We start from the raw sequence: 25,728 nt of genomic DNA, 5'->3' as shown, positions 1-25,728 counted from the left end.
AGTTCCCAAGTAAGCCCCAGTGGGCAGCTCTCTAGCAAGTCCTTTGGGTGCTCCAGTGGGTGTCTTCCATGCAAATCTAATTGACACCCCAGTGAGTGGTTATTTTCTTGCTTGCCAGCCTCAGCCTGCAGGAACTTAGCAAACTTGGCCATCTCTGGGGCCATAGCCACATCTTCCAGTGAAATCTGAACCTCAGCCCTGGTGGAGCTCATTTCTGGGCTTGTTTCTTCCTTGGGCACTATCCTTCAGCCCTACGGATAGTGGCTGCATCTCATGTTTATTTTCTTGTATTCTTTAGTGTTCTTTTACCTTTTACTAGTAAAATGTTTATTCTCTTTGTACTAGTTAGTAATTCTTTACAGTTTCCCTGATTAAATTACTGGTGTGGTTTCTGTATCCGGTTGGGTTCTTACTGATAAATGATTATTCCATGTATAATGGATATCACCCACATGTAGCAATTGGTAAATTCAGAATGTGCCTTTTAAATGCTAATATATTTTCCTTTCTAATTACCAGCAATTGGTCATCATATGGCAGAATCTACATCCAAACTTAGTAAAAAAAAAAAAAAACCCTCAATTTACCCAAGTATATGTTGAAATGAAAGCAAAGCACCATAAAATGTCAGTTGTCAAATGAATTTGAGAAGCATATGAAAATGTTTTCTTTTCTCTTTTGCAGCAGACATGCTAATAAAACAAATATTTGAATGACAAATCATAGAATAACATGAACTTGAGATTTAATTGTGATCTGTTGAAACTGCATTATCCAAGTCATGATATGGAAAAACAAAAACAACAAATAAAATATGTTTTGTCAAACCTCTGTGTCTAGAGTAGTGGAGAGAAATAAAAATACTGAGCCAGTGTTATTTGAAAATACGGAACCAGTTCTTGGGGAAATTATTGGCTTTTCCAGAGATAATTCTATGGTCTAGACCAAGGAGTGACCAATTAAGGCTGCAGGTTGACCTCCTTGCTTTTGCAAATAAAATTGTATGAGAATACAGCCATGGCCATTCATTTACATTTTGTCTGTGGCAGCTTTTGCTTGACAATGCACAATAGAGTAGTTGTGACAGAGACCAAATGACTCCACAAAACCTCAAATATTTATTATCTGTCTCTTTAGGAAAGTTTGCTGACCCTGCAGGACGTGGGATCTGTTTTCGCCATTGAGGCTTGAAAGCAGCTAAATAAATGATTGTGACTAAGTTCCAGTAAAACTCTATTTATAAAAACAGGCTACAGCCCAGATTTGGCATATGGACTTTCATTTGCTGACCCTTATTGTAGAGCATAGTAGGTATGCAATAAATATTAGCTGAATAAATTTTTTTTTTTTTTTAAAGATTTATTTTATTTATTTTTTTTTGGCTGAGTTGGGTCTCCGTTGCTGCATGTGGGCTCCCTCTAGTTGCAGAGAGCGGGGGCTACTCATCGTTGCTGAGCCAGGGCTTCTCATTGCGGTGGCCTCTCCTGCCGCGAAGCACGGGCTCTAGGCGCGCGGGCTTCAGCAGTTGTGGCTCACGGGCTCTAGAGCGCAGGCTCAGCAGTTCTGGCACACGGGCTTAGTTGCTCCGCGGCACGTGGGATCCTCCCGGACAAGGGCTCGAACCCGTGTCCCCTGCATTGGCAGGCGGACTCCCAACCACTGCGCCACCAGGGAAGCCCAGCTGAATAAATTTTAAAAATTGATTTAAAAAATTCTAATATTGCCAACATATTCTGTTCTCTTTTTCAGAGTGTGTGTGTATCTAGATGATACTTGTGTGACAACTGACCACTGGCTCTGATGGATGACTTATGTAACCTCTGGAGAGTTACCTACATTGTGATCAGAAAGTACTGTGCCCGTGTGGAAAACATTGCAGTCCTGGGGCTAAAGATAAATTTCATGCTTGATAAAAAACGACCAAAAGGTAAGGCTTCTCTCTGGTGTGCTGCAGTCTTCAGTCTTCTGTTTTTCATCCCCACTGGCAACTCAAAGCTGTCCTTAATCTATCATATACCTCTTGAGTGTGTGCTCTGGGTTCACTGTCATGATGAAAAACTACTCCATGAACTCAGCAGAGGAACTCCAGATTGAATCTCAGCTGTTTACATAGCTTCTGAAGAAAATGTCACCCAAATATGGGAAACAATCCAAGAGGCATTTCGAGTATTTGTTTTAAACTAGAAATATTGACACTGGTACATGTTTTTCTTGAAGCTGTTTGTTAATTCTACAAATCCAGGGAGGCAACTTTCACTAGCCAGTTTGAGATTACCTAATTTGATGATGCTACCTCCGTTATCTCATGCAAACCTGCCCGGGCACCTCTATCCTACTGCAAGTAGCATAATCCAGGCCCTCATACCTCTTCTCTGAATTGCTGCCTCCAGCTCTTCATGTCTCTAATTTGTTTCACCTTTCTCAGCCAGATTAATCTTCCTGAAGCACAAATTCCATCACATCACTATTTTTCTCAGAAACCCCAAATGATTCCCATATGCCTGGAGAATAAAATATCGTTTTAGCCAGTCAACAGCCTTCGGTTCCATTTATCTCTACCACTCCCTACCCCTTCTGCTTACTCTCGACTACTTCCTTTCATGGAGGGTTGCCAGATAATAATATACAGGATACCCAGGTAATTTGAATTTCAGATGAGTAACTTATTAGTATGAATATATCCCAAATACTGCATGGGAAATATTCATACTATAAAAATAATTCATTATTTATATGAAATTTAAATTTAACTGGTATTTTTATTTGCTAAATCTGGCAACCCTACTTCCATGCTTGCTATATTTACCAGATTCAAATATATTTTGTTTTCTATATGTACCTCATGCTTTTCAGTTTTTCTGATTCTTGTCAGAATTACCTCCTAAATACCTAGACGCCATAAATAAAATATGGAGCCCATAACTGTTCACTCTCCTAAGTCAACATGATGTAGAAGAAAGGATAAAAATGAGACATACTTGGATTAGCATTATGACTTCAAGTTGGCCATCTCTGTGACCTTTGGACCAACTGCTTAGCTTTTATAGGCTTCATTTTCTCCATCTACACAATGAGGATCATAATACCAACTTTAAGTGATTATTTTAAGGTTAAGTGTGTAATTTTATAAAATCTTTCTAAAAATATGTGGTTCATAGGAGGGGTTCAATAAATGACAGTACCTTATCAACTTTCTTCTTTTATCAGTGCTTCTTAAACTTGAGTAACCTCAAAGTTCCCCCAATATATGGATTCCAATGTAAGAAACACTTTATTAACTAGTTAGGTGGTCATTTCCCACCTTACACATAAATACTAATCAAACTTAAGCAATGAAAGTCTGAGCAAAGCATGGTTATTAGAGGTTTATCTAGATAATCTAGAATAAGATATATTTTTCAACTCAACAAAATACAAAGACAATATTTAAACACTATCATAAAGAACTTCAGGAGTCACAGGAATACACCAGTAGATCCTTATTAGAGAAACACTGCAGTCAGTCTTATTTGTATATATGCTTTACTCTCTACTAGACAGATTGTCCTTAGGCCACATATCTGGGTTTTGTTTCTTTTCCATAGAGAAGTCTTCTGTAGAGCAGAAACTTATATTCATTAACTGAAAGGCTGATTGACTGAATATATAAATATTGATCTCAAATTCAGAAGTATAGGCTTTAATGATGACTTATGTGTACGTTTAGCAATACCATTTACATCCAAGGCCTGTTTTTTTTTTTTTTTGGCTTGTGGCTTGTGTGATCTTAGTTCCCTGACCAGGGATTGAACCCATGCCTTCAGCAGTGAAAGCGCAGAATCCTAACCACTGGACCGCCAGGGAATTCCCCAAGACCCTTCTTGATGGTGTATCTGTACCACCTCTTCTGTATAGAGACTGGGTTATGTGACTTTGGCCATGGTTTGTTGGACATCTGACCTGGCTGGCGTATGCTGAGTCAACCAGATTTTGTCTCACAGGATGTGGGAATTGTTGTCAATCTCTGGTGGGTATTTGAAGTAAAGTGCTGTCTGCCTCCCATGGGGCATCTTATTCTACTGGGAGAAGCATATAAAATTATTCTGCAGAGGGTGATATTAATGAGGCAGCCACTGAACTGGGGCTTAAGAGAAATTGCAAAGTAACCTGTGACCCAGCTTTCCACTACCTGATTTAGTCCCTTATGGAAGTAAAGTGCTCGTAACGCCTATTTTTGTTGAGAAAGTTTGAGGCTATTTTTTGTTATTCACAATCAAATAACCTCTAATGAAAGCACTCGGGTCAAAATTGAGTACATCTTTCAGGACAGCTGCATAGCGTAGTGAGGGTCACCTGTGGGCAGTGTGAATTTTAGAGCTGGCTGTGTGCATGTGCTCTTTCAAGGCAGAGGAAGCTAAAGGAAAGCAAGAGGGAATGGTAGACAGGTGAGAGAAAGGACCACCGATTGGCTAAGTGAATATCAAAAAACTTGGGGAAATTGTCTAATGCAATTCTTTACTAAGTCATAGTAAATGGTGTGCACCCTCTCCTTCATTTTCCTGTGACATGTTCAGAAAACCTATAATATTCACTAAACTTTGGATGAGTGTGCCTTTTTTATGATCAATGTGCAAGACGAATATGTTGGGTGGCAAGATTGATACCTGTTTTGACTAAATGTAGTAGTGGAGCCCAGACTTGGATTTCAAATATGCTGGGCTATTGTTTCAGTTTTCATTTGAAGAAAAGGTTTCATAGGTAAAAATTTTCATAAAACAGGCGTAATAAAAAGAGCCTGAACAAAGAATTGAAAGGTATGGGATAATGTTCAAGATGCCTCACCTCTTCGTTATGTCTCATGTCATATTACTGATAGAGTAATCCTGGAAAATATTAGAAGATTTTATGAGTTCAAATATTATCAAGAGAATGAAAACAGTTTATAAACCACAAAGAGCTACAAAGGTTAGAGGCAGTATTAGGTTTACAGTTTAGATTATGAGCTCCTTTTCTTTGCTTCTGTTTCCTAATATCCAGTGCAGCAATCATAGTAACTTAGGAGGTGCTCATAAATTGATTGTTGAAGAAATGAACCTAGGCTTCAGAATCACATATGTATTTTATATACATACAAATAAATCAATCTCAAAGCATTCATTGACAAAGAGAATGCAAACTGTCCTTGTCTACTAGGGAACAAATGATAGGAAATAGCAACTGAATTGATTTAGGTTAAAGTCACATCCCAATAGTGAGGATGGTAGCAGAGGAAGTCGAATATCCCTTCCCTAGAGAGTCTAAAGAGATTGGATTTTGTTCTCCTTGGAGCAATTTAAATCTGATCTTGATGAACTTGAAGATCTCTCAGTATCTTTTCTATCCCTTTAATTTTAGGATTAAAATGAATCTGAAATCTTCTTTACATCTGGGACAGCGATTGATGTCTTCTGTATAGGCTTAGATAACTCTGATTCAGTGGGACGTGTCCAAAAAATGCACTGCAGCATATATGTCACTTGGTTGGTTTCTCATTTGGCATATTTATCATAAGAATTTCTGGTATATAATTCTAAAAGGCTTAAAACAATCTGTAGGCGTTTTTACCTTCAGTGAATCACTCTGAGGGCATATAGCATGTTCCTTTAGGTCTTTGATGTGAGTAATAGAGAGTATATGTAACTTAGTGCTCTTGTGACTAATTTCATGTAGGTTGCTTTTATTTATGGAACAACATGCATGAATCACTCCATGTAGTTCAGTGGCTTTACATAAATATGTAAACAATGCATCCCACTTTCTGACTGATAGTTTTTAGAATAATGGTAACATGTAGACCAGAAGATATAGCATCTATACAAGTTTACTTCATAGTTTTTCTGGATGACTTTTGTTCTTAGAACTGCCTTCAGTTTGGGGCAAGGCTCTGAACTTTAGAGGGCTCCATGTATCACACAAACACAGAGTACATTTATCTAAGAGTATGTGGTTATTTCTGTCACTTGGGATCTAGAACTCATACTGGCATAATTCAGTCTGAAACCATGAGCATCTATTCTCATGACCAGCACCATTCTCACCTCAGGAAATCACTTCTCCACATCTTGCCCTATATTTTCAATATAAAAGGTAGTCATATCCAAATGTTATAAAGATTTGTGAGACATGATACTGCTGGTGTCACAGATGGACTGTGCTTTAGAAATCAGAGAGAATTTGAGTGCAAACTTACACAGATGAAAGAAAACACAAGTAATTTGCATCAGTCTGGGTTTGATCAGGAAAACAGAACCACTCTAGGTGTTGTGAGAAAAAATATCCATTAAAGGAATTAAGGTTGCCGTGATTGTGGAAACAGCTGAGGGAGTGAATGTTGGAAGTCTGTAGCTTGAAGGTGAGGGAAATAGTCACTAAGGACCTCAGCTGGAGGCTCTAAAACATGTTATTCTTAAAGGATTGCCTGGGAATTGCTGCAATCTCAATTGGGAAAGTTCCTACCAACTAGTGGGCTATCATGAAAATATGGATGCATCTGGAATGCTTGGGAAGTCAATGAATATCCTCCATCTACCCATGAATCTTGTTACCACAAACTCCAAAGAATAATGATTTCTTCTCCATTCTGCCTGCACAATATCACACAAGTTTCTCTCATTGGTAGTCTCTAACCCAGAACCATACAAAGTTCAGGCTCCTAAAAAATGTAGTTCCAGGCTACTCCTCTGCATTGCATAGGAGGGCAATAGGGGCAGTGTTGAATTGACAACCGGCAATTCAACACAATCACCCCTTTATCAACTCAACATCCAAGTGTAACACTTCTCCTTAAATATTTAATTTATGAACAAAGACAAATATAATGTGTTTCTTCCAACTAACATGATGCACTTAACCTTAATTCAAGTACAGACACATTCATTTTCCCCAAAGGGAAGGCAGAAAGGCTCATATGCCACTTTATTTCCGATAGTCCATGACTTGAATATTAAAATATAGAGTTGACCACTCTGAGCATATTTTATATTCATAATGGAGAATATAGGGGAAGCTTAATTTATGCAAATATATACATATCAAAGAATAAAGAAAATACGGACAGTTACTAGCCCTTTTTTTCTGCTTCTTGTCACATGGCCATAATTGGTATTTGTAACTTTCCACTTCCACTATCTATAATCCCTTTGCCCTCAGCAAGTGTATCATAGTTTTTTGCCCAGTGGGGACTCAGAATTGGTATCCATGTTGCTGATAAATTGCTCCTTCAACAGTGGATATAACTATATCAGCAATGGGGAATGAAAAGTCATATTTTTGAGCCAATACATAATTTCCAGCCATGGTTGATATTCGCAGAATGGAACGTTTTGCCCATCTAATTGTTAAGTGTCTCCTCTGCTATGTTTACTCTTGTATTGTTACATGACACACAAATATCCCCCACATTTTGTGCCCATTCTGAAAGATTCATCCACATACCTCTTCTCCTAAGCAGTTTTTCCAGTTTTTGAATCTTGTCCTTTTCAAATCCCTGGTCATTCAGCTAAATTGTTAGTGACTACCTACAGATAAGTGTAGATTTACAGTTTTGTTTTTCAAGTAATCTTATCTTTGAGGCTACCTAACTTAAAATTCTAACTGCTCAAAATTCTGCCTGCAAGGAGGATATCCATTAAATAGCATCCCTTCAGTACTACTACTGCCATCTATTTCCAAATAGTTTCAGATTATCTTCTGGAACCATTTGTAAACCATGCCCAACTAGTTTCCCTTCTCAGTGAAGTGGTCATAGTGGAGTTTTCATGAGGCCATTGTATGAGGTAAGGGAGAAGAGGCAATGCAACATGAGTAGGCACCATGAGAATCTAAATCACTAGCTTGTGGCAGCTTATATTCACCTTTCTTCTGGAGCCCAGTCTTGCACATACCACTTCCACTTGATGATGGACTGCTGTCACCCACATCAGTCTTTATGGCCTGGTGGTTCGTGTAGCATTCAGCTTATGAAGAGCAGTTCACTTTACATAGTAACTCTGTGGCCACAGTCAATTATTCAGGGCCCAGTGTACAGGAAAATGGTTTTCTGCAGAAAAGAATACGATTTATTCTAGAATCCTAGTGTCTGCATGATAATTCATCACTAGGGTCCTGTCAAGGCCCCGTTTACCATCTCTGTCACAGATACTTCGTGTTCCACTGAGGCTGCTGCATCATATGGCACAAGTGGCAGAGAGGCTTACACAGCAGTGTGGAACAACAGTAGAGCCTGTTCTTTGGGCTCCACTAAGAACTAGAAATTTTACAAGTTACTTGGTAAATGTGTCCAAGCAACCTTCATGACCAAATCTGACATACTTTGCCTTAAAACTCAGATGCCCAATAGGCCTTGGCGGTAGTGGATACCAGATGTACCAACTTGTCCTTCACCTCAGAGCTGATATATTGACATGTACTGGAACTCTAGAAACCTTACTGAAGTTACAGAACCCTAAATTACTGAGGGGTTTATGTCTTATGCTTTGCATACATGTGTTTTAACAACGTGTCTGGGGTAGGGATTAGAAAAATTTTTCTGTAAAGGGCCAAATAATAAATATTTTAGGCTTTGTAGATCATACAGCACTCTCTGTCACATGTCCTTCTTTTTTGTTTGTTTTGATTTTTTACAATTATTTAAAGATGGAAAAAAAGTTCTTAGCTCATGGGCTGTGCAAAAAGAGTCTCCTGGTAGTTTGATTGCTGCTTTTAGGCAATACTTCCCAAACTATCTGTGGTATGTTTTTTTTTTCTTTTAAAATTTCCAATCCATTTCAGACTGCCATTTTTGTAAAAAACAGTAAAAATGAATAACTGAAAATAAAATTATAAAGCCAGAAAATAAAATTTAATTTTTTAATATTAGGTTCAATAGGCATAAAATTGTGTGGTCAACTTGCTGTAAAACTAAATTCTTAGTCTAAATTTCTGTACTTAACTCATTGAAAATTAGCAACATACAATTTTCAAATCTCCATTGGTATGCAGACTATACTTTGAATAATACTGATCTAGAGTATTTGTTACTTTCTGCTCACTAGGTCAGTCAGCATTCAGTGAGTTGAACTGTTGTCATTATCTGTGGAATGGCCAAATAACCCAGTTCTTTATAGCCTAGATTAAAATAGTAGGCTGGAAAGTTAATATATTCCTAAAAGAAGGGAAAGCAATACACTATTCTTTTGTTAAAGGAATAGGGAGAGAGAGAAAAAAAATCAGATCGGTAGCTGCACATCAGGTTATAGAGATTGTGTTGATTTGCTGGAACAAATTTGTGTTGATTTGATGCCTTTATATTAATTTATGATAAACTACTGTAATTCTCAAGCATCTGGCTTCTGCATAGTCCAAATAGGTGAGTTGAATGGGTATGTGATAGGTATAACCTCCTCCAACATCTTTCAAGTCCTTGACAGTGACATTAATCTCTGTAGTCCCTCTGGGAATGCAGTATTTCTTTTGGTTTTACCACTCCTTGTCATGGACTACCAGTGTCTTATTATCCAGTGCCAATGGGGTCTTTTTTTTTTTTTTTCTTCAGTGGGATCTTTTTAAGATAGAGTTATGTTACAGCTGGATTGGGACAGATCTCTACTTATCTCTGGGAAATCTGGAACTCTGGTGTTGACACTTAGGCAAGATTAAGATGAGGTAGGCTAATTAGTGGTCTTTAATGTGCTGTGAAAAGTTCAAAATTCTCTTGGTGGAGGCCAGGGTCAGCTTTTTTACATTTTTTAGGGATATTCATATTGATGACTTAACCTTGGTTTAGCCAGTTCCATAGCCAGGCTTTGGCTATGTGATGAATAGAGTGTAGAAGACCCCTCTGGAAACTCTTGCCTGATCTCTCCTGAAACTAGAGTCCTCATACATAGCCAGATCATTGTGGTTGTTTGAAGTCCAGAAATGAGGCTCCTCCTGTGCTGTTGAGACAGGAACCTGGGAAGCTGTGCCTGGAAGTGTCTCAGCCCCTGATGCTTCCTGCGCTTGCTTTCTTCCTTCTACCACGTGCTTTGTCTTTTCATATACTTTAGGTGAGTGTACACTGAGAAATCTCAATTCTCCAACCTTATGTAACCATTGTAGTGTCATTGCTATCTTTAATTAATCAAAGAACCAATTCCAGGTCTTATTCTTAAGATTCTATTATCCTAGAACATTTTCCATAACAACAGCATACTATCTGGATTCAATCAGGAAAACAGAGCCCCACTAAGTAATATGGGAATCAGGGATTTAATATAAGAGTTAGGGCATCATAAATGTAGACAGATTTGTAGTAATGAGGGATGGGGAGCATGCAACCAGAGGTCACAGTTACTGACCACCACTCATGGGGGTGTTATTAAAAATTACTGCCATTTTTAGTATTTGTTGAGAAGATTCTTACTGAGGGGAAAAGATAACTATTTGTATAATTTTGACTTCAAATGTTGATTACTAGCTCTTAAATATGTGACATGTGGGCCTGTGTTTGTAGTTTTATCTGGGCCCCACAAATGTTAGGGATAAGCCTGCTTTTTCTCATGATGCTCTCTTGTGATCTTTTCTTGACAAAGTCTTTGCTTTGCCTAAACTTCAGGTTCATTTGCTGTGTATTCCTTACCTATCATATCTGACCAACTCAAAATTTCCCTTTACTGTAATGGTAATCAGCTCTTAGGCTTGTAGGTCATCTCCAGGGCTTTATTCTAGCCTCAACATTGGGTCCTGAAACCAATATTATTAAGTTTGTATTAACTCAATGGAGTATCATGTTAGTATCATTATTGTAGTATATTTGCATTTAATACAATAATGACTTGGTAAAAATGGAGATGATTTAAGAGCTTATTTAGTCCTATGGTTGAAATAGGAATAAATATATATAATAATAAAGGTGTATGGGGTTTCCTGGGAGTGGGAGTTAAGCATTATCAAAAGAAAGTTTGAGGGTGATTTTGGGCTCACCCCTTTCACCCCCACTATTCAGTCAGAAATATTTTCCTTTATCATATTTGTTTACATTTCTTGGTAAGATTTTGTTTTAAACTAGCTTTCTTAAATTTAAAAAATGTTTAAAACCCATGGATTTAATCCAAGTCCTTATTTTATATTTGAGGAAATTGAGGTCCACAGAAATAGATGAATTTGCTTAAGGCTACATAATGAAATAATGGCAAACCTGGGAGTAAAACCCAGGTCCCTAGTCCCTGACTATGCTCTTTTCAGTTTTCTTACAAGTGCTTATATTACAGAGATCTTGGAACTCTGGGAGCTCTCTACAGAGAAACAGAAAATGCTATGATAGCTTGTTTTACTTACATACAAATATAATTTCATGTTAATCAAATAATGTTTATTATACTCTAGTATATATGAATAGAAGCTGATACCAGATTCTCTCTCTCTCTCATGTTCCCTCTTTCTCTCCCTATCTCTCTCTATCACTGTGTCACATAAACACACACGAGAAAAAATAACTTTAAAACATTTTATTTTTTCCACATGATTATTTCTCTCAAGTTGGGAAAATGTCATTTTAATGGCAGGACACCTACATGTAACTGGAGAAACACCACTCTTCATGGATGCAGTTGCAGAATTTGAGAACCTGGTACCACTTCATGCCACCTTTCACACACATTTTCTAAGGTTCTGATTTTAAAAGTTAAAGCTAATGTTTTGCATATTTTAAATTGGCATGCATTTTATATAATTACAAATAATTATTTTATTTCCTCTCAAAAAGCTTGAGGAAATGGAGTTTTGACATCTGGTCTGAGATTTAAAATGCATCCTAAAAAATTTATTCCTTAATCGCACATCTCTGAGTTTGACCTTCAGTTGAAAAGTGTAAAGATGCGGAGGACAATATTCAAATGACTTGCAAATTTATGATTTAAAAAAAAATCCTGATCTAGTAAGAGTATAAGTTTTTTCTTTTTTTTTCAATGTTAGCCTTTATTTTATTTTATTTCATTTTTATTTTTAACATATTTATTGGAGTATAATTGCTTTATAGTGGTGTGTTAGTTTCTGCTGTATAACAAAGTGAATCAGCTACACATATACATATGTCCCCATATCTCCTCCTTCTTGCATCTCCCTCCCACCCTTCCTATCCACCCCTCTAGGTGGTCACAAAGCACTGAGCTGATCTCCCTGTGCTATGCAGCTGCTTCCCACTAGCTATCTGTTTTATGTTTGGTAGTGTATATATGTCCATGCCACTCTCTCACTTCGTCCCAGCTTATCCTTCCCCCTCCCCGTGTCCTTAAGTACATTCTCTATGTCTGTATCTTTATTCCTGTCCTGCCCCAGTTTCTTCAGAACCATTTTTTTTTTCAGATTCCATATATATATGTTAGCATACGGTATTTGTTTTTCTCTTTCTGACTTCACTCTGTATGACAGACGCTAGGTCCAGCCACGTGACTACAAATAACTCAATTTCATTTCTTTTTATGGCTGAGTAATATTCCATATGTGCCACATCTTCTTTATCCATTCATCTGTTGATGGACACTTAGGTTGCTTCCATGTCCAGGCTATTGTAAATACAGCTGCAATGAACATTGTGGTACATGACTCTTTTTGAGTTATGGTTTTCTCAGGGTATATGCCCAGTAGTGGGATTGCTGGGTCATATGGTAGTTCTATTTTTAGTTTTTTAAGGAACCTCCTTAGTATTCTCCATAGTTTTGTAGTGAGGTGGATGGACCTAGAGTCTGTCATACAGAGTGAAGTAAATCAGAAAGAGAAAAACAAATACCATATGCTAACACATATATATGGAATATAAAAAACAAAAACAAAAAATGGTCATGAAGAACCAAGGGGCAAGACGGGAATAAAGATGCAGACCTACTAGAGAATGAACTTGAGGACACGGGGAGGGGGAAGGGTAAGCTGGGACAAAGTGAGAGAGTGGCATGGACATATATACACTACCAAACATAAAATAGATAGCTAGTGGGAAGCAGCCGCATAGCACAGGGAGATCAGCTCAGTGCTTTGTGACCACCTAGAGGGGTGGGATAGGGAGGCTGGGAGGGAGGGAGATGCAAGAGGGAGGAGATATGGGGATATATGTATAGGTATATGTATAACTGATTCACTTTGTTATACAGCAGAAACTAACACACCATTGTAAAGCAATTATACTCCAATAAAGATGTTAAAAAAAAAAAGAATTTGGTGACCAACTGAATATGGTTGTCAAGAGAGAACTATATTGTATTAATGCATAAAGGACAATTTGGAAAGAAAAAGAGAGAAGGAGAAGAGTGAAACAACATCAGCAACATCAAGAAAAGAGTTTGGGCAAGCAGTTATTGACCAAATTTAAATTTATATTTCCTTAAATGTTTTCAGTTTTAAAGTCTCTCTTCAAAAATAAAATTTAAAATTGAATATATCCTCTCTAATCCTCTTCTCTTTCCAGTTTTGTTTTCTTCTATTCTGATTCTTCTCATTTTCACATCAGTTTGACTGTATAGGAGAGAATTGTTCAAAACTAACATAACAATCATTGAATTAAGTAGCATATCCTTACTCTTTTAAATTTATTTTTATTTATTTACTTTATGTTTTTTAAAGATTTTTTTGATGTGGACCATTTTTAAAGTCTTTATTGAACTTGTTAGAATATTGCTTCTGTTTTATGTTTTGGTTTTTTTGGCCATGAGGCATGTGGGATCTTAGCTCCCCAACCAGGGATCAAACCCACACCCCCTGTATTGGAAGGCAAAACCTTAACCACTGAACCACCAGGGAAGTCCTGTTATTGCCTTTTAAAATGCAATAAAAAGTTGATATGTTGTCCCTACTTAAACTCATACACAATTTTGGGGAAAAAATAAGAGAATTTTACTTGCTTGAAAGAGGCCCATGAAAAGAGACAATCCATAGTATTTCAGCACAAATTATTACTTGGGAGTCCCAATTCAAATTGCATAATGTTTGTTCTAGATTTGATAGAAACCATAATGTTTTGATAAATGAAAAATACAGATCTCCTTGTTTTTGATTGGTTTCACAATCTCTCCTTTTCAGTTCAGCAAATACTTATAAAAGACTTTCTATGTGAATAGCCTAATTGATCCTATGGCAGATAAAATAATAGCAAATAATCCCAGCATTTTTTAGATTCCTTTGTCATGAAATTACAGAGGCCATCTGTTCTTTTGGATGCCTTGGTAAATCATAGCTGGTATTAGGAAGGTCCTACTCATGGCCCATCTTGGAAAGCACTCTCTTTAATTGAGAAATGCAAAGCTTTTCAGACTGAGGAAATGTAGGGCAAATTTTGGGGTTTTTTTCTCCTCAAATTCCTTCTTTTGGTCTGTCATTCCTTTGAGGTACAGATTTGACTAAATAAGTTTGCTTTGTGATTTTTCCCATTCAGTATCATTAACTTGGTTTTATCAATACAATAGGTTAGAGACGTGTGATTTTCCCAGTTGTACCTGTAGTGCATAGGAATGGATATTGGACACATGCAAATCTTGCAATTAGCTTCATATTCTCTAACCAGCCAATCTTTTCACCCAGCAAACTAACTTGTAAACCGAGGGTGGGGAACCTAGGTAATGTTTGGTTGTCCTGTGGTTATCTGGACAGTGCTTTGTTTGCTATAGAATGCCCACTACTAAGTCAGTGGGCAAATTAGCAGGGATGTTAGTACAACATTTTTCTCCATGTAAAGCATGGTTTCCTCCTTGAGAGACCAGAAGTATTTCTAACACTGTGAAGTGTTTTTAAAAAATTTTTTTTGTTTTTGTTTTTAGGTGACAGCTTTATTGAGACATAGTTCACACAATATTTAATTCACCCATGTAAAGTATACAATTCGATAGTTCTTAGTAAATTTACCAAGTTGCCTAATCATTACCACAATCAGTTTTAGAACACTTTTATCACCCTGCAAAGAAACCCTGTATCTCTTAGCCATTAAGTCCTAACTAATCTCCTTTCTGTATCAGTAGATCTTCATATTTTGGATATTTCATACAAATGGAATCCTATAATATGTAGTCTTTTGAACCTGCTTCTTTCACTTAGTGTAATGTTTTCAAGGTTCACTCATGTTGAAGTATATATATCAGTATTCCATTGCTTTTTGTGGCCAAATCATATTCTGTTTAATGGATTTATCACAAATTCTCCATTTATCAGTTGATAGACATTTGCATTGGTTCCACCTTTTGGCTATTATGAATAATGCTGCTCTTCATTACAAGTTGTTGTGTCATATATTTTTATTTCTCTTGGATATATACCTAGGAGTGGAAATATTGGGTCAAGTGGTACCTCTATAGTTATTTAGACAGTTATGAGGAACTCCCTCAGTGCATTCCAAAGTAGCTACACCATTATATTCCCATAGTTGTGTACGAGGGTTCTGATTTTTCCACATCCTTGCCAACATTTGCTAGTTTCTATCTTTTTGCTTACAGCCATCCAAGTGGATATGAAGTGATATCTCATAGTGGAGTTTTTCTTTTTTCTTTTCCTTGATGACTAATGATGTTAAACATCTTTTTATGTGATTATTGGCCATTTGTATTTATTCTTTGGAGAAATGTTTGTTTAGATCCTTTGCCCATTTTCAAATTGGGTTATTAGTCTTTTTATTATTGAGTTGTAAGTGTTCTTTATATATTCTAAAACGAGTCCTTTATCAGATGTATGATTCTAAAATATGTTCTCCCATTCTGTGGGTTATCTTTTAACTTTCTTGATGGTGTCCTTTGAAGCACAAGAGTTTTTAATGTTGACAAAATCCATTTTATCTTTTTTTTTCTTTTGTTACTTTTGCTTTTAGTGTAATATTTAAGAAACCACCAAAGGCAAGGTCATGAAAATTTACCCCTGTGTTTTCTTTGAGGAGTCTTATAATTTTAACTCTTACATTTAGGTTATTGATACACTTTGAGTTAATTTTTCCATATGCTGTGAGGTAGGGGTCCAACTTCATCCATTTGCATGTGGTTATCCAGTTGTCCCAGCTCCATTTTAGTACTGTGCAGTTTTTATGGGTCCTTCTCAGAATTTCATTAATTATCTGGCTATCAGTTCAATTGAATTAATTGATCAGATTAGTCAGTCTGGAATATATTTGCCAGATTTTTTTTTTTTGTGTGTGTGTGTGTGTGGTATGCGGGCCTCTCACTGCCGTGGCCTCTCCCGTTGTGGAGCACAGGCTCCGGACGCGCAGGCTCAGCAGCCATGGCTCATGGGCCCAGCTGCTCCGCGGCATGTGGGATCTTCCCGGACCAGGGCACGAACCCGTGTCCGCTGCGTTGGCAGGTGGACTCTCAACCACTGTGCCACCAGGGAAGCCCTGCCAGATATTTTATAATTTAGGTAATTTTTCGAATTTCTTATAAGGCAAGGTTTGAAAATGGAAGGAGATGATGCAAATTTTCTTCATTTATCAGATTTGAGTGAATCTATTCTGAAAGGTTTTGCTCATTCTTTATTATTTAGGGCAGATCTCTTCTGGGATGAGGTGCACCACTGAATGGCATTGAGTGGATCCCTTTCTATTCATAAGCAGCATGATCTAAATGAGGTGATCTGAACCTGCCTTTTCAGGCATTTTATATCATGCTTTAGTCCCATTAACCCAGAATAAAGATTGATTTATTTACCATGGCTTATATCTTATAAATAAGTCATAAGAGTTGGGAGTGGGGGCATATATGTGTGCTAAGTTATTAGGAGACATATATATTGTGTTTCCCTGGGGATCCACGGGGGAAAATATTTCCATGGCTAAAATAGCTCAGTTTTTTCCCCAAATAGGATGCAGGTTGTACGTTTCATAGATATTATGATTACAAGAACTGTGATCCATAGGAGTTCCCTGTGTAGTTTGACTTTCCAAGCACAATACCCTTGGCTTGGTATGATTGTGGAGCCTATTTTAGTAGGGAAAGATCTCAAGTAATTTCTTATAAAATACTTTCCACATGGAATTCAGCATAATCTGCTCAGTCATGTGGTCCTCAGGCCATAGGGATTCTCTTACCATGAAATGGAAAATAATCATTATTTCTTTAGAGATTAATAAAAGAATGAACCAGCTGTAAGAAAACAATGTCTGAATAGCAAAGTGTGACTAGGGGTAAACTTATAGCTCTAAGCAAAATGATCATTAGGAATTCATCTGAGCAGTAGATCATATTAAACCAGCACAAAGTAAAGAACAAAGTTAATCAGTGACAAGGAAAGGAGAAAAAAAATTAGTGCATGATTATCCATACTTCCAGTCATGGAGTGTGACACAAAGGACTTTGAAAAAAGCTATCCACATTTGAAAACTGTCTGCTCGATCCAGGGATCTTAGTATAGGTGTCTACTCTTGTGGATCATCTGCTCCTGAAGGCTTTTTAGTTAGCTTTCAGTGAAATTCCTAGCATAAGTAGAGATTCATTGGTAAAATATTTTATTTGTATTGGGCTCAGTTCCTTGAAGTTTAACAGCAGTAAGAGTAATTAAACATCCTAAAATCATACCTCATAACTAAGTTCTAATGTAGATATATGCTGATGTGTTTTCTAATAGGTCCACTAACTAGGTTAAAAATCATGGAAAACATCTATTGGGTTTTCTTTTGGAAAGCAAGCTTATAGTCATGGTGCTGAGAACCTATTATACCAATCATAACTCTGATATTCTCCTCACCCCCCCACCTCCAGGAAAACAGGAGATATGTAAGGTCATAGTATATGACAGAGAATTAATTTTTGTTTCTTCCTGTGATAGATTCTGGTTTTAGTGGGTATTGAGAAAGTTTGTGGAATGGGTTTATGGGTCTCTATGTGCATTTTGATTTTTTTGTTTAGAATATACAGAATGGATCTATAGTTCTGTTCATTTATAGGTCAGAGGGAGCTTGTTTATGCATGGGGTTGTTAGGAGAAAGGAAGTGTAAAGATACAGAAATTATAACCTAGTTTATAGTGTCATTATAGCCCAGCTTTATCTAGTTCATTAGACTTTTTAAAGTAAATTCTTTCTGAAGTGAACTGAATTTTGCAATTTCATTTACACACACACACAAAAAAAACTCTACCCAGTAATTTAACCAGAGTAGAGTTGTGTAGAAGAAAAATATACTTTTAAGTTCTTTCAGTTAGAGTGTAATGGAGATAGATAAGGGCTCAGAGACAGAATCAGGCAAATTTGAAGGGGTGGTAGAAATTCCCAAGGACAATTATGCTCTAATTTACTCTGGGGGACCACTTGAGGGTAAAGTGGAGCAGTTTTGTGGAAGGAATGGAACTTACATCCAATAGAAATGTCAAGGTTTGCCTTAAACAATTATGCTAATAAGCTCATTTTGAGTGGCTAAAATAATCACTGAAAAAAGCTATGTGTGAATCTATGCCTGAAGGAACCTATCACTGGAGTCCCAAGCAGGACATGTCATTAGCCTTTTTAATCTCTTTTGAGTCTTCATAGGCTGTCTTTTTTACAATGTTACAAATTATTTCTGGTTTCTTGTTATGTGCTCTAAAATTTAGAGCACAAGGTGGACCCTTTTGAAAAGGGAATTTGTTGTTTCCAGTGCTCTTGGTCATCTTCACTCTATTTAATTTGCAGTGCTGTAAGATTTTTCCTTTTCTTTTATTCTTCTAAGAGTCTTGGTAGTGCTCAACTATTTGTGGTAATTCCAGATGAGCCACTTGCCAATCTCAAATTCAACCAATCATTTTATTATTTCTGATTATAATCCAGATATGGTACCAGAATATTGTTTAGAAGTACTAGTGAGACTTTTTCTAAAGTACTCAGTTGATTCAAGACTCTTTTACCTATTATTCTTATTTATTTTTATTTATTTATTTTAAAGCCCAGGACATACCACTCACGGCTGCCGGGGTGGGTGTAGCCGCCTGCCCCTTGCCCAGGATGCCTGGCTCCTGGTCAGTGGGTTGGCTGCAGCTCACTGTGCGCCCTTATAGGTTTGAATACTTTGTCCAGTTAACCGTAATAGGGAAGATTTCAGGAATGGCCTACAGTAATTTTCTTTTCAATCTAATTATTTGTTTTATCCAAGTCCCCTGGTATGATGGTTCATTAGGTGTCCAGTCTACTTTGAGTCATTTTTTCCCCTCCCTCTGATATGGTAACCAAGAATCTATTAAACTGATGCAAACCTGGAACCTAGTGTATGGAGCTAACAGTATTCTAGATTTCTCTTTACATTTTTGCTTGTTGCCTGTAAACTTGTGAAATTATTTAACTATATTGTGAAGCTTAGCATGGGACGAGGTTTAAACACTTGAAGAGGTGAGCAAGTTCTTACTGGGTATTGAAGAGAAATCTCTTTTTTGCTAAGGGTGTACTCAGCTACTGGAAAGGATATGGGATTTTGTGAAAGTATGGAAGGAACAGTAGCTAAATGTCCTTTGGAACTGCCATGGCTAAGGAAGCTGAAAAATAATTTCAAGTCCTCTTCATAAGAGACTTTATCCTCAGTAAATGTCAAAGGTAGGGGAAGATATGAGTGTTAGGTTTTTCCTGAATTTTCTTTAAGATGAACAGGGAATCTTGTTAAAAAAAAAAAAAACCTACATGAGACTCATATTGATATAGAGAAGAGTTACTGTACCAATCAAAGAAATAGGCTCATTAGGCATTTGAGATTTTGTTTACCTTGAGTTCAAAAGCACTCCATAAGTGAAGGATTGTGTTAAAGGCACAATTACTAACTGTAGATCACAGAAAATTTGGGTTGTCTCAAGTAAAGGAATGCCACTTAGCTAAATACAGAATTGTGATATAAGGATAATATATTAAGTGATGGAGTTCAGGAACCCTATCCCAAAATACGGCACTTTGGCATATTGCATATGTTAAGCTGAAGGAATTTGAGAAGTGGCATGTGCAAGAAGGACTTTCTGACCTTCCCCTGAATCAGGGCCCTCATATGAAAGGTAGCCTCATATCTTTTCATGACTTTCCACTCTTCATCAAACCTAACATAAAAACGCTCAGAGTTAACCATTTCTTCAGGTCTTCATTTTCTTACAAGTGCTCCCGTGTCACATAAAACTTATATTAAGCAAATTTGCATGCTCTTCTCTTATTAATCCGTCTTTTGTTATAAGGGCCCCAGATGAAAATTTAGAAAAGTAGGAAAAAAAGATATTTTCTCTCCTGTACATAAGCAAACTGGGGTTTTAAGGTAAGATGGGGCATGGGGGCTGGGGAGGAACATTTAAGAGTTAATTATTCCCACAAACACAAAAAGACAAATATAGTCAACACAAGATAATTTGAAGATTTCCTCATCAGCCAAAGCGTAGCAATGTCAGTGGTATAGTATAAGACATAAGATATCTTCCTCAGTCATATAGTTGAAGCTGACCTACAGTCTTTTTACTGCAGCCCCTGTAGCCTGGTTGTTAAGAAACCTGAGTCACCAGAGGTTTCCTGGAATCCTAACAGACATATAACCAGAACAAAAGAGTTACTACTTCTTAACACTTTCTTCCAGTGGAGAGGACCACATAGCCAGGTCATCAGAAAGCCATGAACCAGAAATAATATAATCACACACTCAGGGATACAAAGTTTTCTAGCAGTGAGGTGAGACTCACCCAAGGAGATCATGAAGAGCAGCCTGGGTATAAAGGATGGTTTGCCCTTCCCTGGTAATGCAGGCCAATCGGCTCCGAAGGATTAGGTCTCAGAAGGACTTCAAGAACACTGTTAAACATTTTTTAGAAAATAATTTGGGGAGGGATAGAATTTTTATTTGTATGCAAGAGATATAAACTTTAAAAAGGAGTTCATGACATAGACTAATCACTATTTAGGGCTAACCTTACTACACAGCAGTCCCAATTCTGATTGGATAATTTGGGTCAGTTTTGATAGAAACCATGAGTTCCTATCTTCAACAACAAATACTACAATTTTCTGATTTTCCTAGGCAACAGTATCTTGGGTAACGTTCCTTCCATCTATGGTGACTTCTGCATGGCTAGTACTCAGAAGTTCCTGCTATTCATGGCCTTTTTTTTGAAAAGTAAACCTTTTGTTATTTTAGAGATGCAAATCTCTTCCTGAGTGAGAAAAGCATTTAACTCAGTTTATGCAGTTCCCTAGATTGAGGGCAAAACATCTTTTTTTTTTCATTATCCTTTCCCCCCTCCCCCTTATTTCCCTTTCCTTGAGGCTGAGAAGAGAAATATAGAGGAAACATATTTTCATGGGTTAGTTTTATAGGGAGCTGGACCTAGACAACCAAATATTATAGATTAAGCATTTTTTCCAAGTCTCAAGTTTATAATGTACTAGAATGTGGAATTTAGAATAAACACCAAACTAGGATTTAGAACTTTTAGATTCTGGCCTTAGTTTTACCTTTATGAGCTGTGTAAACCTGGATAAAACTATTCCTGCTAAGTCACAAGTTGTTTATCTGTAAATAGAATAATATACTGTTTCTTCCAACTCCAGCTGAGGATTGTGAGATTCAAACACATTGAAAACTGAATATTATAGAATATGAGTTGTTATCATTCAGTTAAAAATATAAAAGGACAATGCCAAGACAAAACATTTGTAGTGTCAAAGTATATAATGAGAACATTTACAAAATAAAGAAATCCAAATAGCCAGTAAATATATGCACAGATATTCAATTTCATTACTAATAAAAATGCAAATTAAATCAGTAGAGAGATTTTTTTTTGCCATAATCAGGAAATCAGAAACATGCAAGATGATGAATGTGTAAGTGTATTGACTTTAACATTAGAAGTATGTACAAAAAAATTGGGGACAATTTGTGTGATCAACAATAAATTAAAATACATTCAATGAATATCACCTACTCCCATTCTTGTTATAGTCATTGATAAGCTCACTTGTCACTACCTTCCATTCCTTGTGATCTCTGCGCTCCTGGCTCTCAATTCTCCTGAATATATTTCCTTTATATTTCTTTTTAACTCATTATCCTTATGTATAACCACTCCAGCCCTGACTTCTCAATTCCTTGACTTCTCCTCCAGTGATCTTTTCTGCCACAGTAATTCAGTTACACACTGTCATGGTCAGCTCCTACAAAGAGTGGTTTTTCAAATTAGAGTAACTGTATCTTGGGACACAAAAGCCTTTCCCAGGGAATTCTTGGGTAATTAAAGAAAATCACTTTCCAAATTCTCAACATTCATAGGTCCCCTTTCCTGAAATAGATTAGTTTGAGAATGAGCTTGTGGTGTGCATCATATCAGTTATCCTCTTATGTCTCCACTTCTGCAATTACCTTTCTCCTATTTTACCATCTGTATTAATTTCTTATCACTGCTGTAAAAAATTACCACAATTGTAGTAAAGTAAAGCAACAGAGATTTAATATATTATCATTCTGGAGGTTGAAATTCTGAAATTGGTTCTTTTGAGGCTAAAACAAAGGTGTTGGCACAGCTGCATTTCTTCTGGAGGCTCTGTGGGAGAATCTGTTTCCTTGTCTTTTTTGGCTTCTGCAGGCTGGCCACATTCCTTGGTTCATGGCCCCGTCCTCCAACTTCAGTGCCACCGGTATAACATATTCCATTGCTTTCTCTGACTCTTGAAACTCTTGCCTCCTTCTTAGAAGGGCACTTGTGATTACATTGACCCACCCAGATAATCTCCTCATCTCAACATTCTTAATTTAATCATGAGTGCAACATCCTTTTTCCATCTAAAATAATACATTCACAGGTTCCCGAGAGTAGGACATGGACATTTTTTTTGGAAGGGGGTATTATTTTGCCTGCTAACCATTCAACCAGAATCTTATTTTAGTGCATGTCTCCTGGATGTAAAATTTTCCAAAATGCCAAATTTCGTATTCTAAATATTGATGATTGACTCTTAAGACTGCAAACAGCACTTTGGCGCTGTTTCCCACCAGTTTCCTGCCTTCAAAAAAGAGGTTAATAAATTAGTTTAAATTATTTATTTTAAATTATAGATTTCTATATAAGTTCAGATATATAATTCTAGATGGGTTTAGTTAATTGAGCAGAATTAATATCACTATAACCATTCTTCTTCTATTTTCATCTAATTATTTACATAAATAAGTTTTCTCAATGCTTAACTATGAAAAATGAACAAATAAAAATGTAATATATTTGATGCTAAACCTCCTCCCATTCTAATAACAAGCATAGCTAGCCCATGGAAACAATACTTTTTTTTAAAGCCTATCTGTCTTATTAAGAAATGTGTTTTTATTAAGATCTTATATTTTATACTTAGTAACTATAAAATTTTGTGGCATACTTACAATGCTTTGATCAATTTGCTACTACCAATAATTACACAATAACTAAATCTAGAAAAAATTTTAACATAAATTAATTTAGAAACATTATTTTGCAGAAATGTAAATAGACTAATAACTTTCAAACATAAAAACAAGCATCACTGAAATAAAATTCTGTGGGAGGAGTAGAATAAAAAAAGATGGAAAAAAATGATGTAAAATAGTTATCTCTTAAAAAGGAACTGACCGAAATGGGAAGGAAATCCAAAAAAGAGGGGATGCATGTATATGTATGGCTGATTCACTTTGCTGTACAGCAGAAACTAACACAACAGTGTAAAGCAACTAAACTCCAATAAGAATAAAATAAAATAAAATAGAGGACCTTATTTACATTTTTAATATGTATGATGGTACATATCAAATGACTATAAGCATATTCTATAAATTACATTATTAAGTGCTGTAACATTTGAATTTTAAAATTCTAATATTTACAACATGCTAAAAAATTACATTCTTTGTATCTCCTTGAGCTTCCAATGAGAAATTATATATCATCCCAAAATTTTTCATTACCAATGAAAAATGAAACCTTTTCTAAAACCCTACACAATTACTTTTAACTTTGACATTTACTCCTTCAAAACCTTGGATCCAACAATATTTTCACATTATTAGGTCCTATAGTCCATTGTTCATACGACTTTTTCATTGCCCTTAAGCCTGCTTAACCTTTGTCCCATCCTTATACATTTCCTTTATATGCCCTTAGTCTTTTGTCCATTTTCATCATACTTGAAAAACAATTCAACTTTGAAGTTATGAATAAAAATCATATTTCCAACTATACTGAGTATGTGCTTCCCAACTGAGCATAGCTGGTAAAAAAAAAAGAATGCAAGCAAATACTGACTGGTCTCCCTTTATATTTAATATTTATATTAAATGTATATTAAATGTATATGGACTAAATGTTTTCAATAGAAGCAGGGGTCATAAGACTGGATAAAAAAATCAAGACTTAATGTGTTGCATATTTGAAAGTTGCTAAGAGAATAGATCTTAAAAGTTCTCATTACAAGGAAAAAGAATTGGTGTCTATGTATGGTGACTAATGTTAACTAGACTTATTGTGGTGATCATTTCACAAATATTGAATCATTATGTTATACACCTGAAACTAATATAATGTTATATGTAAATAGTACCTCAGTAATAATAATAATAAAGACAAACTATATGCTATTTGGAAGAAAACCACTTTCAATATAAAACACAGACAGTTTACAAGGACATGATGGAAAAAAATATTCCATATAAACACTAATTATAATAAAGTTGGAATGACTATATTAATATAGAGAAATATAAAAATTTTATTCGGAATAAAGGGGGACATTTCACAATGATAAAAGTTTCAACGAATCAGCAATATATAACAATCAGATGTTTATGTACCCAATAGCTAAACATAAACATTTATGAAGGAAAAGCTGATAGGACTGAAAGAAGAATTAGGCAATTTTGGAATTACATTTGGAGATTTCAAAATTTCTTTCTCAGTAATTGATATTGTAAGTAAACAGAAAATCAGCAAACAGACCTGAACAACACTATCAACTGAGTTGAACTAATTTCCAGTATTAAACACTCCATCCCAAAATACAGAATACTGTTTTTTTGCTATTCTAAAAAATGTACATGATAGACCATATTATGGACCATAAAACCAGTCTCAATAAATTTGAAATTATTAAAATAACACAAAGCATATTCTCAGACCAAAACAGAATTAAAATAAACATCATTAACAGAAGAATATTTGGAAAACGTCAAAAAATTATGCCATAGAGTTTTAAATAGCCAATGAGTCAAATAAGAATTGAAAGTTGAATATGTGAAGTTAATGAAAAAGAAAACACAACATAAAGCAGTGCTTAGATGGAAATCTATGATTTTAAATGTTTATGTTAGAAAATAAAAAAGGTCCAAAGTTAATTATCTAAGTTTCCAACTGAAGAGGCTACAAAAAGAACAAGTTAAATCCAAAATAGATAAAAGAAAGGCAATAATGAAGATAAAGTGTGAAAATCAATCAAGAGTAATAAGGGAAATCAATGAAACCCATACCTAGTTTCTTGAAAATATCAATAAAATTGATAAACATCTGGTTAGATTGAGCAAGAAAAAAGATGACATAAAATACAATATCAGTAATAAAAAAGACAGCTATATATTTTACACACATTAAAAGAATAATAAAGAATATTATTAAACATTTTATGTAATATATTAAGAAACTTAGATAAAATAGGCAAATACCTTGAGAGGACCAGGATAACAACATTGACTCAGGAAGATATTGAATGCCTATGTATTCTAGAAATCACCTCCAGTCAACATCTGACATCTCTTATTTCCTGTTTTCACTCATTTCCTGATACTCTCCTTGG

The 25,728-nt window shown here is 35.9% G+C and overlaps 1 long non-coding RNA gene across 3 annotated transcripts in view; it reads left to right on the top strand.

Annotated features, from left to right (window-relative positions):
- Positions 1-25,728, top strand: part of LOC307196463 — a 706,311-nt gene that overhangs the window by 252,937 nt on the left and 427,646 nt on the right. For all 3 annotated transcript variants that reach the window (XR_013831138.1, XR_013831139.1, XR_013831140.1), the window contains one exon: positions 1,750-1,927. This is a non-coding gene — a long non-coding RNA (uncharacterized lncRNA). The remainder of the gene's footprint in view (positions 1-1,749; positions 1,928-25,728) is intronic.

Source organism: Stenella coeruleoalba (assembly GCF_951394435.1).
Source record: "Stenella coeruleoalba genome assembly, chromosome: 13".
Lineage (NCBI taxonomy): Eukaryota > Metazoa > Chordata > Mammalia > Artiodactyla > Delphinidae > Stenella > Stenella coeruleoalba.
The sequence above is the reverse complement of the archived record's forward strand: the minus strand, read 5'-3'. Positions and strand labels throughout refer to the sequence as shown.